This window comes from Capricornis sumatraensis, chromosome 14 (genome assembly GCF_032405125.1).
Source record: "Capricornis sumatraensis isolate serow.1 chromosome 14, serow.2, whole genome shotgun sequence".
Taxonomy (NCBI): domain Eukaryota; kingdom Metazoa; phylum Chordata; class Mammalia; order Artiodactyla; family Bovidae; genus Capricornis; species Capricornis sumatraensis.
Genome location: NC_091082.1, coordinates 10,555,450 through 10,573,677, shown reverse-complemented (window position 1 = coordinate 10,573,677; position 18,228 = coordinate 10,555,450). Strand labels below are relative to the sequence as shown.

Here is an 18,228-nt window from a genome sequence, read left to right as displayed (position 1 = left end):
GCCCTCTGGCCCCGGCGCGCGGCCGGCTCCCGGCCTTCCGCGGTCCTGCGCTCGGACTCACGGGCTCCGGCGCCGGCCCGCCCGGCTCTCCCGCTCCGCGATCCGCGCCTCGGCTCGGTCCCCAGTCACGGCCTCTGAGGCTGATCGCGGCGCCCCAGGCTCAGACCCGGGCTCACCGCTGCTGGGCCGGGCTTCCAGGACCCGCACTTAACACAGTTCAGTTCCAAGCCGGGACTGGGAGCGGGGCGCTAGCTGCCGGTTGCTCGCTGCTGCGAGGCGACTCCACAGCCTCAGAGGAGAAAAAGGGAGGGAGACCGAGAGCGGGCTGGGTTGGAGGAGGGAGGAAGGGTGGGGAGATGGAGGAGGAGGGAGGGACAGAGAGTTCCCTCCTCCTCCCTGCGGCCAGGTCCCTCCAGGCAGCAACAGCTGGAAACCTCTGCTGCAAAGGGAAGAGCGAGGGCTCCCGGGCGGCGGACGCGGGTGGAGGTGGGTGACGGGATGGAGAGAATAGAAGAAAGAGGTGGATGCCTCTCACTCTCACTGCCCAGGTATGAGGTCATTCCAGAGGATCTTCGCTCCTTAGAGCAAGACCCAAGAAGTTGTGGATCCAACTCCCAGCCTCCTAACCCCTCCAGACAGAGAATCTGGACTTAAAAACCCTGTTTCAGAACCTCCCTTAGGAGCATGATCCCACCTGCAGCTGGACGGCTTCCTAATGTGGCAGACCACTCCCCAGCCCTGTCATTTTGCACTCTCTCAAGCCCTTTTATTTTTTCCCTGACCTGTTTGATACTGTGGGGGAGGGGAGGATGGATTCATTTGAATCAGTGTACTTATTAAATGCCTATGCCTGACCCAACTAAGTGCAAGGGACACCAGGATGAATGAGAAAGTGCCCTGTCCTTTCTGGAGGAGACAGAGGAGTGAGCATATGATTACAGTGATGTGGAAAGGTGCTGAGACCAGCCAGGCACGTGGAGCATGGGGACCACCAAGAGTGCTAGGGCCTGGGACAGATCAGGCTTCCTGGGGGAGGTGCCATCTGAACTGGATCTTGGAAAGCAGAGCAGATTAAAGGGGTGGCGATCCTGGATCTGCAAATAACACTCACAATGCAGGTGGCCAGGGTCTCAGCTGATGGTCAGCCAGGCTCTAAGACTTTCTGAGGTTTTGGATATCATCATTCCTCACCACCTTCCTTGGCTAACTTATTCATCTTTTAGGTCTCAGCCCAGATATCTACTCTCCCAGAGCCTCTCTTGGTGGGCAATCTGGCTCAGAAAGCCCCCCACCCCCACCCTCGGCCCCCAGTCACAGATAGTATGGTGGCTGTTCATTTGTCTGACTCCCTTGTAAGCACTGCAGGGGCAGGAATGTGTCTCTCAGGCTCACTGTTAGACTCCTTGTGTTTAGCCAGGTCTTGGCAAAGAGCAGCCCCGTGATAAATATTCATCGATCAGTTGGTTGATTGAAAGGAATAGGAGGTCAGTGAGGAATTCTAAGCAGGCCTCTACTGAGATCAGTCCAACTGAAGACAGGGAGGCCAGTGGCCAGTGGCGGTAACCAGGGTAAAAATAATGTGGGCCTGAGCTAAGGTATGGGTGAGGAGAGTGGAAAGAAAGAAATGGGTGGAGTTGAGGAGGTGAGAAAAGTCAAAATTCATTCTTCAGGGACTGGCATTTGGAAGAAGCCAACTGTGGGTGAAGCCATTTCAGAGACTATGGAAACCTCTCAGGTGCCACCAAGCTTTTCCTCCTCCCAGCAAACATGCCAGGGCTTCCCATGTATCGGGGCGTCTTCTCTGGCTGCTGATCAGCTTCAGTGGGTAAGCTCATTATGGATTCCTCCTTGTAGGGATCCTCGGTTTTGGCAAATGAGATGGGAAGAAAGGCGAGCTTAGGAAGTGGGCTTTCCTCTCTCCAGTACCCCCACCCACTGTATCTCACTTCACTGGTGTCTACTCTTCCCAATCACCGACACTTGAATTGGGACCTTTATCGTATCTGCCTACTGCATGTTAGGCATGGTACTTTTCACGTACACTATCTGTACCTCATGCCAGTTCCGTGAGGGTGGTATCACTATCCCCACTTAGGTAAGGAAAAGGAAGCTCAAGGTCATAGCTAGAAAGTGATGGGAGGAAGTAATGTGACTTTGAAGATTCTAGGACTTTCTATGCCTACTGCACCATTTCCTGGCAATACCAGACTTACACATTTAACCCCATGTGACCATTCCCTCCTTAAAACACCCGCTTCAAGATGCCACCCTCTTCTGACCTCACTGGTCGCCCTTTCTCAGCCTCCTCTGTTTACGTTTCTTCCTCCACTGCTGTCTCCAGGTGAGAGACATCCCGTTTTCCTTTCTCTTTACTTTCTCTCCCTAGACGAAATTTTAATTGTTTCCATGACTTTAAATACCAATGAGGTACTGATGATTCTCCCAATTTTTTCAGTTAAATCTCTAGGACTACCTAATATACTTTGGATTCATGTATTCAACCACATGCTTGTCATTTCTACCCAAGAACTCACAGACATCCTAAACTTAACATCTTCAAAACTGAGCCTTTAACCACTCCCCTAAGACTGTTTATACCCTGGACCATCTTTCCTATCTCAGTAAATGGTACCCACCACTTACTCAGTGGCTTGAGCCTAACACTTAGGAGTCATCTTTGATTGACTCAGTCTGATCTAATCTGATTAGTGGGTACTGTTGATCTGTCTCCAAAAGTATATCCCAATCTATCTACTTTTTTATCTCCACTGTCCCCACCCTAGCCCAGGCCACTGTGGTAGTCTCTCAGCTAGACTACCACAAACTCACTGCTTCTGAGAACTGAGAAACTGAGAATTCTTATGGGCCACATAACTTATATAAGGCTACTTGCAATGACATGGCTTTAATATTTGTTCCAGAAATTTCTTGCCCAGGAAGATAAGACTGCAAACCAGTAAATAACTTCATTATTTGCTTCAGGAGCTTGCTAAAAATCAATTTATCTGAACAATAGACTGCTCAGACAGCCTCCTTCTCAGGACAATAGTTTGTTTAACCTGGCAAACCACTAGCTTATCAAACAATTGTTTATTTTTAAAGACTCTCCCCTTGCTGTGTGCTCCAATCCTGAACTGTTATCTTGCAAAATTTGCCCAATCCCAGTCAGATCTCCTTGTTAAAGGATCAGTCTTAAACCAGACCTCAAACCCTATAAATATCTCTTTACCTGGAAAGTGCCTCCCCAAACTCTGTCCTTCCCAGAGTGGCACCTTTTCATTCTCTGGTGTCGACACAAGTGTCCCTTCCCCCATCTTTCCTCCTCCCCGACCTACGATCATCTCCTACCCCCGTCTCCCACCTTTATTCCTTCAGACCCCATTTGCCTCCTTCATATCACAGGTGATGCTTATTTCATTAGGTTTCTGTTTTCTTGTGCTTTTCTGTCTATCCTTAGACTGTAGGCTCTGTGAGAAAAGAAACTTGTCCACTGTACTTTCCATTTAATTTCCAGAGCCTATAGGAGATGCTTAAAAAATGTTTGCTGAAAAAAAGGAGTATAAATATTCCTTATTTATGGAGAAGTCGTAAAAGGATTAGATTCACAGATTGGTGTGAACTACTTTCCTCACTGTTATAGGAGCAGGGCCTGGAGAGAAGCTCCAGGAGAGGAAGTGAGCTGAGAGCACACGGAAAGCCCTGTCTCACTGCTTTGCCTGAAGCCCTTCCTGCTTCTGGCAGACCACCAGGACCTCCCGAGTGCCACTTTCTCTGTGAAGCCTCGAGGAGGGAGCTTGTGTCTTGGGCCAGGTCAGGGTAGGCCCAGGCTAGCAGAGCTAGTTTGGGCATCAGCTCTTCCTCCCGCTGACCAAGGAAATGCTTTTCTCGATCCCTGTAGTGAGACACTGGAGTCAGGAGTAAGTCACGAGTGCCCCCGTGGTGCATGGGAGGGCCACAGCAGGCTCTCCCTTCCGGCTGACACTGGTGGGCCTCTACTTGGTTCTATCTGAGTTCTTCCAGAGAGTCATCCTCAGTCTTAATTGCTATGAAAGCTAATCAAGAAGATAACAAGTGGATTCACAGAATGTTTCATTTGCCTATCAGAATCTGAGAATATAAGGTCTGGAAGGAATCAGCCTTCTAGAACCATCTCCTCCAGCTCCTCTCTAAGAAAGGAGAGGTATCTTGCTCAACTCTGGTACCTTATATGCATAATCTCCTCTAATCTCTCAACAGCTCTGTGAAGACGGGGACAGTTCCATTTTAGAGATGAGGAAAATGATACTCAGAGAGGGGAAGGGAAGTTTCCGAGACCACATAGTGAAGGGGCAAGCGGTGACATTTGAATCCAGGTTTCTGGCCCTCAAATCCATGCTTTTTCCTCTGTAACCACCCTGCTCCACTTCTCATGGGGTCCTCAGACTCCGAACTATATAAAGTAACACTTGAGTATTATTTAACAGCCTAGCTTAGACCCCAGAAGTAGAAACAACTCTTTGCTTCTATGTGAAAGTCAACCTCCTGTCACCCATGAAAGGATAGACCCATATCGCTCTCAGCCCATCACTATCACTTGACCCACGTGCCTACGCGCACAAAGACAGTGACCCCGCTCGGTGCATGTGCTCTTGAGTGTGTTAATGCTATGACTTGGGTCCATTTTATACACAAACACACGCACACATACACTCGTGCGTGCTTCTAAAACTTCTTGGCTCCATTCTTCACATGTGTAGCTACTGTGGGGACTCAGGCAGGGGGAAGAGAGCTGGCGTAGGCATTCTCACCTCCCGAGCTAGCACACATTCTCTCTGTAAGTCTAATCACTAGTAATCCTAAAAACTGGGGATAAAACCAAGCTGCATGTCTCACTGGTCGACTGGAATGGGTGCACTGCCAAGACAGCCACCTCCCTCTGAGCGGGCACCTGCCAGACACACAAGCGCACAAACATGCACACGCGGCACGTATGCGCAGCGGCTGCTTTTTTTCTTTTCTCTTTCTGTTCTTTCCTATCCCTTCCCATAGAGCGGGGTCACTGGGGCCCACCTCCAAAGGCACTTGATTGAGGGACAGAGGTGAGGAGGGTGCTTGCTTCCTAGAAGCCGGGATGATTCAGAAAAGCCCGCGGTCGCCTCCTCCCTGCGTCCCCACCCCCGCCACCTGGCTTGCCCTGCCCCACCCCCACCCCCTAACTTTTTTTCCCCTGCTCTTTCCTGTCTTGAGGAGACCTAGATCCTCATCCTGGGAGGGACTGGCAACAATTAACAAAGGCACCATGGAGTAAAGACAATTAACAATCCAGAAAAGAGGGGAAAGAGAGGCTTTGTTCTGGTCTCCATGGCAACGGCAGGGGGCAGGGGGAGGGGGAGGGGGAGGAGAAGGGCTATCCAGAGAGGCTGAGACTTTCACTTTCCTTTCATCCCTCCCCTCTCCCGCCTCCTTGGGTTTCTGCCAGGGAGACTGAGGGGCTTTGGAAAGGAACAGGGCTGGGACGGGCCATCTAGGCAGGCCGGAGATCTGATGGGAGTGACTGAGGCTCATGCCCCAGCTGAGGACTCGCTGAGGAGCCGAGGCCAGAGCCACAGCCTTGGGCCTGAAGCAAAGGCATCCTCCCTTCCTCCGCCTTCTCTGAAGGGCTTATCTTGTGCTAAGAACAGTACCCGAAGTCTCTGCCCCAGCTCGTGGCCAAGAAGAGCTTGGATGGCCTGCGCTTCCTTCTTCATCAGAACGCAGTGGGAAGTGGGGGTGAGGGGCAGGACCCGCTGCCACAACTTGCAGGGCACACTGCAAAATGACACGTGGTGCCTTTGTTTCAAATGATTAAGAATTCAAGATGGTGACAGCAGAGCGGTCAGTCAAGCCCAGGGCCCTTCTGAGCGCAAGGCCCTGCACAGACGCACAAGCTGAAGGCCCAGGAGGCTGTCCCTGTCAGAAGGCTGCCCTGGGGCCTGGGCGCCGGCCTGCTCTTTGCCTGTGTGTGCCTGCGTGTGGGAGACGGAGAGAACACTTGGGAGCAAGTCTTTCCTTCCTGAACTTCTATTTCCTCAACTATTAACAAGGAAATTGAATTAGGTGATCTGTGGGTCAGGGCTTCCTCCTCTCCAGGAGGAGGATGTTCTAGTCTTTTCTCGCTGCACGCAGTCCTGAGCTCCACCTCAGACAGAAACCAAGAATAGAACATTCATTCCTAAGAGTGAGGTGTTCCAGTGCCCAGCTCTCCCTGGCTTTCCTGCTTGGAAAAGGCAGAAGAGAATGACTTACAAACGCCAAAACCTGGCCAGCGATCATGCTGTGGGTTTGCAGAGAATTAGAAGGCATCGTCGATCTCGCAAGGTGTTTGTAGCCAGAGCAGAAATGTCTTGGCAGGAGAAGCCAGGCGCACCAGCCCAGCCTTGTGGGTGGGCCTCTCTGTTGGCCACCAGACAGGGGCTGCCAGGACGTTTCTTGCCCCCAGCTGCCCTAAAGTCATGAGAGAAAATGGGTCAGACTGCAGAGGCTTATCCTTCTGGGACTCAGCTTTACTGCCCTGTGGCTCCAAGAGAAATGAAGAATATTAATCAGAAATTTAAAAAAAAATCAGCTCTATCAAAGGCCCCAAACTAGGCAAAAGGTTGAAGAATCTGCTCTCTGCTTGTATCTCTCTGTCTAGAGAGTATCCTCCCAGGAACAACTTGTAGGGATGCTATTATGGGCCCTTCTCCCAAATTCATATATCCTAACCCCAAATACTTCAGAATGTGACTATGTTTGGAGATATGGTCTTTACAAAGGCAATTAAATTAAAATGGAGTAATTAGGGTGAGCTCGAATCCAGCAGAACTGTAGTCTTTATCAGAAGGGAACATTTGCCTGCGGACGCACATGGAGGAGAGACACCAGGAGAAATGGGCGTCCCCAGCCAGGGAGAGCGGGCCGGGGTGGATTCTTCCTTTGCACCCTCAAAAGGAGCCCACCCTGCCAACGCTGTGAACGTGGACCTCTAAGCTCTGCTGTTTAAGCCACCCAGTTTGTGGCACTTTGTTAGATCAACTCTAGCAAATTTCTCCAGATGCTGTGTAATGCTGCGGATGCTAATTTCTCTGTTGGGAGGTCTGCACAACCTTGAGACTGCTTGGACTGAGAAGAATGAGTCTGCATGAGGGGAAGGGTTCTGCCCTTGCAGTGCAGCCTTATTTTAACGTGAAACAAAATTGATCTATTACTCTCTTCCCTCAGAGCCTAGTCTTTTAAATTTTTTGTTTCTTTTGGTATTGGTTTAACACGTTTTATTGTTTTAACCCCTTTAGTCTTCTTATTTTGGGAGTTTAATGAGTTTACTTATCTCAGTCATTTTTTAATCCCGTCTTCTCTTTCTTCTAGCTATTTTATACTATGTCTTTCATCTCATCTTCTAGATCTTTTGATATTATATTTTTATTTTCCATCTGTTATTTCTAACCCTTTGCCTTATCGTGCCTTTGTTCCATCTTTTAATTTCTTTTTAGCTTATTTTTTTATTTTTAGTTCATATTGTCACTTGCCTGCTGCCTTTTTTTTTAACTACTTTTTATTTCTTCTTAGTTTATCTTTCTGTTGACTGTTGTATTATCTTCCATATTTTACTGTTTTTGATTCTCTCAGCTTACTTAATGCTGGATCTGAAAACATAGCCCCCAGGGGAGAGCTGGGAGGCTAACCCAGCCCCCAAGCTGAGGCTGGAGGCTCTGCCTCCTTGAGCTGATTCCTCCCAGCAACTCCCAGAAGATGTCCCATTTGCTCCAACACTGGCCCCTCCCATCTATAAGAATTAATCTGTGTAATATAGAAGAACTTGGGGTAAAACCTTCCCAGGAACACATCAAGTTTGCTTATAGTAATAGCACATTAAAGCTGCTGGGAGAGCCTAATTTTCTCCTATCATATGCTGTCAGACTGCTCCATGCGCACTGTGTCATGCAACACTTGACATCACTAGATGTTAGACCAGAGTTATAAAAAAACCACATTGTTTATAAAGATGGCAATGCTGGGTAGGAAATGTTGCTTTGTGAAGGAATTCCAGCATACTTCCTCATGTTTAAACTTGACAAGAAATCAAGTATTCTGGATCCTTGCAACAACAGTCCTTGGGAAGAGGCACAGTGGAGGGTCTTCTGAATACTTACATCCTAGCTGCCTCTCATTCATTCATGTATTTGATAAATATTGAGAACCTACTATGTGCATGAATTGTGCTAGGCAATGATGGCAAAGTGAGGAGCTAGGCTCCTTGTTGTCAAAAGTTTATAATCTAATAAAAAGATCTTTATCTATGACTAATCTGATTTGCCCTCCTTCCATGCAAGATTGCAGAAGGTTTTTTGTGACAGAGATTGCTAGTTGTCCCATAACATCTGTTTTCCTCTTCTAGAGTAATACAAGTTTTAGCTGAAAAACTGACTACCAATCAAACAATTGCACTTCCTAGCCTCTCTTGCAGCTAAACATGGCCATGTGCCTAGGTTCTACCCTATAGAATGTAAGAAGTGATAACACAACTTCCTGGTTCTGCCCTGTAAGACCTACACAAAGTATTAATAATACATGAAACTCCCTGGTCATGTTTTTAACAAGAAAGGATGTATTCTGTCTGTTCTTTCTCCCTTTTCCTGGCTAGAATGTGTACATGGTGGCAGGAACTGTATTAGGTATTTCAGGCCATGACTTGGGGCATGAAAAAAGGATACTGATACTAGTTTTGAGCAATTACAGGAAACACTAATAAACTGATATGTCGGGTAAGCCACAGTGACACTGGCCTTTGTTATAGCAGCTGAATCAGTTCTCTTTAGCGTGTACATCTCCCCCCAGACTTTCCCTTCTTTTGCGGTGAGCCTGGAATGATGTTCTTCCGAGCAGTTTCGGAGAAGAGTTAGACATATTCCTGCTGGGTTGCTCCTGTAGAGAAGAAAGAGAGCCCTTCCTTGTCACCAGGCGCATGAAGGTGGACGAGCTGCCGCATTTCATGACTATACAAGCCTCCTGGCTGCATCTTCTTCTCTTGAATCTGGAAAAGTAAGCTAGGTCTTAGCTCTTGTTCCCATTTTTAAAATCTTTTCCATGACAAAATGATTTATGCAAACAGAAGAACCTATTCTGTTAAAAACAATCTTTGATCAGAGGAATCTGCATTAATGACTATACTGATCCCACCCCTCCAACCAGCAGTGTGAATCCTCTCCAGATTTTCTTCTGTTGGCTTAGAAGTCCAAGTTGGCCCTTAAAATGTTTACTTTCATGCTCCCGAGTCACATTTTCAGTTACTTCCTCAGCTGTTGGAACTCCCTGCCATCAGTCCAGCCCCTCTGCAGACAGAGGCTGCTGTGAAAGCCTGCAGATTCTTCCACCACTGAAAATTCAGTAGAATCCTAACACTGTGAATTTATTTTTGCTTCTACTCAATCAGATGACAGTAACCCCTTATCTGTAACAAGATGCCGTAGACTGGGTGGCCTAAACAACAGAAATTCACTTCTCACAGTTTTGGAGGCTGGAAGTTCAAGATCTAGGTGCCAGATGATTGGATTCCTGATGAAAACTCTCTCCCTGGCTTGAAAGCTGTTGAATACTTCTTCTATCTGGACTTGGTGAAGAGAGAGAACCCTCATATCTCTTCTTGTAAGAACACTAATTCCCATCATGGGGGCCCTACCCTCATGATCTCATCGATTCTAGACCTAATTACCTTCCAAAGGTCTCCTATCAAGATGCCATCACACTGAGCAGTTAGGGCTTCATCTTGGATTGGGGGAAGACACATTCAGTCCATAATACCTCTCATGCCCATTCCCGTCTATCTTCAGCCCTTACAATAAACAAATTGAGTCATAATTCTGCATAATTCTAAACCAACAAAAGATAATAGTTACATCCTTCCAAAACATTCCTTGAAGTTGCCTCCTGATAGGTCATTCTTTATAGATAAGTATCTAAGGTAGCTCTCCGAACACAAAGCTGGACAGGGTTCTCAGTAAAAACTCCTACTATTTTTTTCCCCTTCCAGTATTATTGAGATACAGTTGACTTACAGCCCTTATAAATTTAAGATGTACAGCATGATAATTTGGCTTACATACGTCATGAAATGATTGCCACAAAGTTTAGTGAACATCCAACATCTCGTTTAGGTACAAAATTAAAGAAACAGAAAAAAATACATATTTTTTCTTGTGATGAGAACTTTTAGGGTTTACTCTTAATAATTTCGTATGCAACACACAGCAATGCCGGTTGCATTTATCATGCTGTACATTACATCCGTCATATCTATTGATCTTACAAGTGAAACTTCATACCTTTTGACTACCTTCATTCAATTCTCCCTCCAGCCACCCCTGCCTTTGTGTGTGTGTGTGTGTGTGTGTGCTTAGTAGCTTAGTTGTATCCAACTCTGTCCACGGGATTCTCCAGGCAAGAACTCTGGAATGGGTTGCCATTTCCTTCTCCAGGGGATCTTCCTGACCCAGGGATTGAACCTAGCTAGGTCTCCTGCATTGCAGGCAGACTCTTTACCGACAAGCTACAAGGGAAGCCTTGGTAACCACAAATCTGACCTCTTTTTGTATGAATTTGCTTACTTTAAAAATTTTTTTTTATTGGAGTATAGTTGGTTTACAATGTTGTTGTAGTTTCAGATGTACAGCAAAGTACTCATATACATACATCAACTCTATTTTTAGATCATTTTTTCATATAGGCTGTTAAAGAATATTTGCTCAAGTTCCCTGTGCTATGATACCTCCGTCCATGGGATGTTTTAGGCAAGAATACTGGAGTGGGTTGCCATTTTCTCCTCCAGGGGATCGTTCTGACCCAGGGATGGAACATGCAGATTCTGGGTCTCCTGCACTGCAGGCAGATTCTTTACTAGTGAGCCATCAAGGAAGTTCCTGTACAGCAGGTTCTTATTAGTTTTCTATTTTATATATAGTAGTGTGCATATGCAGAGAAGGCAACGGCACCCCACTCCAGTACTCTTGCCTGGAAAATCCCCTGGGTGGAGGAGCCTGGTGGGCTGCAGTCCATGGGGTCACTAAGAGTCGCACATGACTGAGCGACTTTACTTTGACTTTTCACTTTCACGCATTGGAGAAGGAAATGGCAACCCACTCCAGCATTCTTGCCTGGAGAATCCCAGGGACGGCAGAGCCTGGTGGGCTGCCATGTATGGGTGGGCTGCCATGTATGGGTTGCACAGAGTCAGACACGACTGAAGCAACTTAGCAGCAGCAGCAGTGTGCGTATGTGCATGCATGGACACTTCATTCGTGTCCAACTCCTTGCAACCCTGTGGACTATAGCCCATCTGGCTCCTCTGTCCATGAGATTCTCCAGGCAAGGATGCTGGAGTGGGTTGCCATGCCCTCCTCCAGGGGATTTTCCCGACCCAGGGATCAAACCTATATCTCCCAAATCTCGTGCACTGGCAGGTGGGTTCTTTACCACTAGTGCCGCCTGGGAAGCCCAGTAATGTACATTGGTCAATCTCTCAGTTTATCCTCTGCCCCTGCATTTTTTTTTTTTTTAAGTTTAATTGACCTTCAGTACTATGTTAGTTGCTGTGACATAACATAGTGATTTAGCATTTCCATCCATCTCAAAATGATCACCACAATAAGTCTAGTTATGATATGTCACTATACAAAGATAGGGTAGAGTTATGCAACAGACTCCCCACACTGTACATAGCAATCTACATATATGTGTTTGATTACGTTAAGTTGCTAATCTCTTAAATTCAAATGCATTTCAACAAATCTGCATTTTTACTCTTCCCATACTCATCACATTTAATGTTTTTGACATCATTTTTTACATCTTTTTATTTTCTGCATCCCTTAACTACTTATTGCTGACTTGACTGCTTTTGTCTTTTAACCTTCCTATTAGCTTTACACATGGCTGTTTTACTCCGCTTACTATATATTAGCCTTTACCAACGAGATGTCCCATTTGTAATTTTCATGTTTCTTGACCACTCCCTTCTGGCCTGCAGAATTTCTGCTAAAAAGTCACCTGAGAGTCACCCTTGTATGTAACTTGTTGCTTTGCTCTTGCCACATTTAATATTCTCTTTTATTTATTTTTTTTTTCCATTTTAATTATGGTGTGTCTTGGTGTGGTCCTCTGATCCTATTTGAGACACTGTGTGTCTTCCTGGACCTGGATATCTGTTTCTCTTCCCGAATTAGGGAAGTTTTCAGCTATTATGTCTTCAAATATGCTCTCCGAGTCTTCCTCTCTCTCTTCTCTTTCTGGGATCCTTGCAATGTGAATATTAGTTTGCATGATGTTGTTCCAGAGCTGTCTTAAACTCTCCTCATTTCTTTTTATTTTCTTTTTTGTCTTCAGCTTCAATGATCACTACTCTGTCTTCCAGCTTGCTGATCTGTTCCTCTGTATCATTTAATCTACTGTTGATTCCTTCTAGTGTATTTTAAAAAAAATATCTGTTTGTTTATTTGCTTGGTTGCATCGGGTCTTAGCTGTGGCACGCAGGATGAGCTCAGTAGTTGAGGTGCAGGCTTAGATGCCCTCTGGCATGTGGGATTTTAGTTCCCAGACCAGGGATGGAACCTGTGTCCCTCGCATTAGAAGGCAGACTCTTAACCATGGGACCACCAGGGAAATCTTGTATTTTTAATTTCAGTTGCTGGATTCTTCATCTCTGTTTGGTTCTTTTTCTATTTTCTGTTAAAAACGTCTAACTTCTCATTCTGTTCATCTTCATCCATTCTCTCCCAAGTTCTTTGAACATCTTTGTGATCATTGCCTCAAACTCTCTATTGAGTAGATTGCTATTTCCACTACGCTTAGCTCTTCTTCCGGGGTTTTATCTTGTTCTTTCATTTGGAAAATATTCCTCTGTCACCTCTAATTTGCTATTTTTATTTCTATGTGTCTGGTAGGTTGGTTACATTTCTCAGCCTTGGAGAAATGGCCTTTTGAAGATCCTATATGCCCCAGCGGCGCTTTCCCTTATGGTCACCAGAGCTGTATGTCCTACGGGTACCCCGTGTTTGTGCTGCACAGGTCTTCCTGTGGTGTCTGGCTGACTACTATGGGCCGTTTGATAAGCATGGCTAGACCCTGGTCTTGTTGGTTGCCAGGCCCTTTTTGTGCAGAGCCTGCAGGCCACTGTTTGGTAGGTCCAGGTCATGGGGCTGTTAGCTGCAGAGCCTTGAAGGACCCTGGGGCTGGTGCTGGACCACTGATGCATAGAGCTGGGCTCTGTGGTGGAAGGTTGAGTGCTGAGGGTCCTGGATCTAGTGTCAATCTGCTGGTAGGCAGGGCCAGTTGCTGACCTGGCTGACTGTAGGGTCTGGGGTGTTGGCCTGCTGGTGACAGTGAGTGGGGCTGGACCCTAGGGCAGCTGGCTGAGGGTCCAAGGTGTCTGGCCTGCTGGTGAGTGGGGCTGGAGTTTAGGGGGTCCTGGAGTTGGTGCTGGCCTGCTTGTGGGTGGGCTGCATCCTGGTTTGGGAAGCTGCAGAGCTGTCACAGTCCTAGGGCTGAGTTTCTGCTGCTGGTGGGTAGAGCCAGGGTCCATGAGATCCCAGGGCTGGTGGCTTTCCACTGAAGAGTGAGGCTGGGTCTTGGGGTCTCTGCTGTAGGACCTTAGGGATCCCAGGACTAGTGCCAGTGAACTGGTATTTGGGGCTGGGCCCTGGCCCCTCTAGGGCCCTCTCAGTGCTGCTACAGGCTCAGGGGGTCTTAAGGGATTAGGTCTGTTGGTAGGTGGGGCTGTGAGTCTGCCCAGGTATTTGGATGGCCTAAAAGATCCCAGTACTGGAGCCCATAGGGTGGTGGGCAGGGCTGAGTCCCTGCCCTAGTAGGCTAGAGGGAGGATTACAAAGCAGTGCTTATAAGAGCCAGTGTCCTCATGGTGGAATGAACTCCCCCGAATGGCTATCGCCGGTGTCTTTGTCCTCAGGTTGAGCTCCAGTTTCCTCCTGCCTCTCCAGGAGGCTTTGCAAGATCAGCAGGTGCTTCTGATCAGTTCCCTTCAATCACTGCTTCTGCCCTGGGTCCCAGAGCAGGTGAGATTTTGTGTGTGGCTTTTAAGAGTGAAGTTTTCATTTTCCACAGTTCCCTGGCTCTCCCCCCAAATGAGTCCCATTCGCTTCCAATGCCAAACAGTCTGGGGGCTCATCCTCCTGGTGCAGAAAACCCCAAGACTGGGGAGCCTGATGTGGGGCTCAGATCACTCACTCCTCAGGGAGAATCTCTGCCATTGTGACCATCCTCCTGTATGTGACCCTGGGGTGAGGGTCTTGATGATACCACGTCTCTGCCCTCCTACCCATCATGCTGTAGTTTCTCTTTTTCTCTTTAGTTGCAGAAACTGTTTTCTGCTAGTCTTCCAGTTCTTCTCAACAATAGTTCCTCTGAAAATAGTGGTAATTTTGGTGTGCCCCGTGGGAGGAGGTGAGCTCAAGGTCTTTCTATGCCACCATCTTGGCCCTAAACTCCTATTATGTTTTATTTTAGGATGGAATAGTATAATATCTATAAAGAGGAGATTTACAAAATAATTTCATCTCTAAGAATTAGGCTCTATGTGGAAAATAAGACAAAAGCGAATTGGCCATTTCATCCTCAATGTCACTAAGCTTCCAAACCCTTAAAGTTGTAGTCAGTCTGTGAGGGTCTCCAAGATGGATTCCTAGTGATCCTCATCTCCAGGCCTGCATGCCCTTGTCCTATTGTAATCCCTTTCCAATGAGTGTGAGCTGAGCTGGACTTAGTGACTCATTTCTGATGGACAGATTAAGGAAGAAGTGACAACATATAATTTGGAGATCATGTCATAACAGATTGGCATTTGGGTCATTCACTCTGAGAGAAGTCACTTGTCATGTCAAGCAGCATTTTGGAAAGGCCCATGTGGTGAGGAACCACACCTCTTGCAGCGGGCCTGTGAAGGGATTTAGAAGCCAACCCTTCAGCCCAGTCAAGTCTTCAGAGACTACAGCTCCGGCTGATAACTTCTGAAGAGATCTAAGAGAATCTGAGTCAGAATCACTCAGCTAAGCACACCTCAGTTCAGTTCAGTTCAGTCATGTCCGACTCTTTGCAACCCCATGAATCGCAGCACGCCAGGCCTCCCTGTCCATCACCAACTCCCGGAGTTCACTCAGACTCACGTCCATCGAGTCCGTGATGCCACCCAGCCATCTCATCCTTGGTCATCCCCTTCTCCTCCTGCCCCCAATCCCTCCCAGCATCAGAGTCTTTTCCAATGAGTCAACTCTTTGCGTAAGGTGGCCAAAGTACTGGAGCTTCAGCTTTAGCATCATTCCTTCCAAAGAAATCCCAAGGTTGATCTCCTTCAGAATGGACTGGTTGGATCTCCTTGCAGTCCAAGGGACTCTCAAGAGTCTTCTCCAACACCACAGTTCAAAAGCATCAATTCTTCGGCGCTCAGCCTTCTTCACAGTCCAACTCTCACATCCATACATGACCACAGGAAAAACCATAGCCTTGACTAGACGGACCTTAGTTGGCAAAGTAATGTCTCTGCTTTTGAATATACTATCTAGATTGGTCATAACTTTTCTTCCAAGGAGTAAGCGTCTTTTAATTTCATGGCTGCAGTCACCATCTGCAGTGATTTTGGAGCCCCCAAAAATAAAGTCTGACACTGTTTCTACTGTTTCCCCATTTATTTCCCATGAAGCGATGGGACCAGATGCCATGACCTTCGTTTTCTGAATGTTGAGCTTTAAGCCAACTTTTTCACTCTCCTCTTTCACTTTCATCAAGAGGCTTTTTAGTTCCTCTTCACTTTCTGCCATAAGGGTGGTGTCATCTGCATATCTGAGGTGATTGATATTTCTCCCAGCAATCTTGATTCCAGCTTGTGCTTCTTCCAGCCCAGCGTTTCTCATGATGTAATCTGAATATAAGTTAAATAAGCAGGGTGACAATATACAGCCTTGACGTACTCCTTTTCCTATTTGGAACCAGTCTGTTGTTCCATGTCCAGTTCTAACTATTGCTTCCTGACCTGCATACAGATTTCGCAAGAGGCAGGTCAGGTGGTCTGGTATTCCCATCTCTTTAAGAATTTTCCACAGTTTATTGTGATCCACACAGTCAAAGGCTTTGGCATAGTCAATAAAGCAGAAATAGATGTTTTTCTGGAACTCTCTTGCTTTTTCCATGATCCAGCAGATGTTGGCAATTTGATCTCTGGTTCCTCTGCCTTTTCTAAAACCAGCTTGAACATCTGGAAGTTCATGGTTCATGTATTGCTGAAGCCTGGCTTGGAGAATTTTGAGCATTACTTTACTAGCATGTGAGATGAGTGCAATTGTGCGGTAGTTTGAGCATTCTTTGGCATTTCCTTTCTTTGGAATTGGGATGAAAACTGACCTTTTCCAGTCCTGTGGCCAGTGCTGAGTTTTCCAAATTTGCTGGCATATTGAGTGCAGCACTTTCACAGCATCATCTTTCAGGATCTGAAGCACACCTGGATCCCTAAAATTCAGAAACTGTGTGAGGTAACACTGTTTATTATTTTGAGATGCAGAGTTTGGGGGTGATTTTTTATGCAGCAGTATGTAAGGAGATAATATATAAGATGTCAATACTAGTAAGATAATGCCACAGCTTCTACATATATTTACCGTCTCTGGAGGGGATCAGCCACCTGCAAAAAAGGAAGTCAGAATATAAACGAGAATCTGAGAGAATATTTATTCCCTGGAAAGCATAATCGAGTCATCTGATTCAATCATGATTGAATACATAATTTTTATTCTCCCAAGCTTCCTGTCATGACTAGTCACAAAATTAGCTAATTAATTGATGACTGCTTATTGAGATTTGCATTGCTTTCTATTTGCCTTATTTAAAACAAATATTTAGTAGATTCACAAAACTTCTTCTGAAGCAAAGAAGAGTTATTTTGCCTGGTGTATCCATTTAGTCTTGCCTGGGCTTCCAGTTGGCTGGGCGCTAAGGGGTCCTGTGGACTAGAGACTTAACTCCAAGGGTCATAGCAAAACATCTAAAGTTCATTACCAGGACTATGATGCCACAGGAAGGGAATGTGGAGGGTGCATATCGGACCCTAAACAGGATCCGTACCATGGATGGGCTCTTTGAGGATATAAATCAATGGCGGTATTAGGAGAAGCCTTGCTATAAGAGATAGAGAGAAAGCTATGAAACTTGACAGTGAATCTACAACATGGCAGTGGCTCACGAGAACAACTTATTGACCTGAAAGAATCGGACAGATCCACGGCAGAGCTCCTGAGGCCTCTGGATAGGAGGCCCAGGATGAAAACCCTTATTCATTTGACTCCACCTCTTCTCTTTCTCTAACTCCCTTTTATACCTTTCTTAAAATAAACTCAATTACATATATTTGTTCATTTGCTCAGTCATGCCCACCTATTTGTGACCCCATGGACTGCAGCACACCAGGCTTCCCTGTCCTTCACCATCTCCAAGAGCTTGATCAAACTCATGTCCATTGAGTTGGTGATGCCATCCAACCATCTCGTCCTCAATTATCCCCTTCTCCTCCTGCCTTCGTGTCTTGTCTGAAGTCTTTACTGACCAACCCCAACCTCCACCCTTGTCTTCATATAAGCCATCCGTGTCACCCTGAGAACACCTCTGTTAAGCATTTGGCACTGTATTGTAATTGTCTGATTACTTGTTATCTCCATCATTAGCCTGGGAGATTTTTGAACCTAGAGACGAACTTATTCAACTTTGTTCTTAGAACAGAACAATCTCTGACTCATAGTACAAGATCAACCAATATATTTCACATGAATAAGATATTTGATTTTTACTTACAAGGAGTGATATGTTTATTTTTAAATTTTATTTCTTCATTTGTGGCTGCACTGGGTCTTTGTTGCTGCCTGTGGGCTTTCTCTAGTTGTGCAAAGCAAGGGCTACTCTCTAGTTGCAGTACAGAGGCTTCTCATTACAGTGGCGTCTGTTGTTGCAGAGCATGGGTTCTAGGCACACCGGCTCAGTAGTTGTGGTGTGTGGGCTTAGTTGCCCCTTAGCATGTGGAATCTTCCAGGACCAGGGATCAAACCTGTGTCCTTTGCTTTGGGAGGCAGATTCCTAACCACTAGGCCACCAGGGAAGTCCTGAATAAGAATATATTCATGGGGATTTCCCTGGTGGTCCAGTGGTTGAGACTTAACCGTCCAGTGCAGGAGGCATGGGTTCAATCCC

The 18,228-nt window shown here is 46.4% G+C and overlaps 1 pseudogene; it reads left to right on the top strand.

Annotated features, from left to right (window-relative positions):
• The first annotated feature begins 356 nt into the window (after positions 1–356).
• Positions 357–17,284, top strand: LOC138090685 (small ribosomal subunit protein bS21m pseudogene; annotated as a pseudogene).
• The last annotated feature ends 944 nt before the right edge of the window (positions 17,285–18,228 follow it).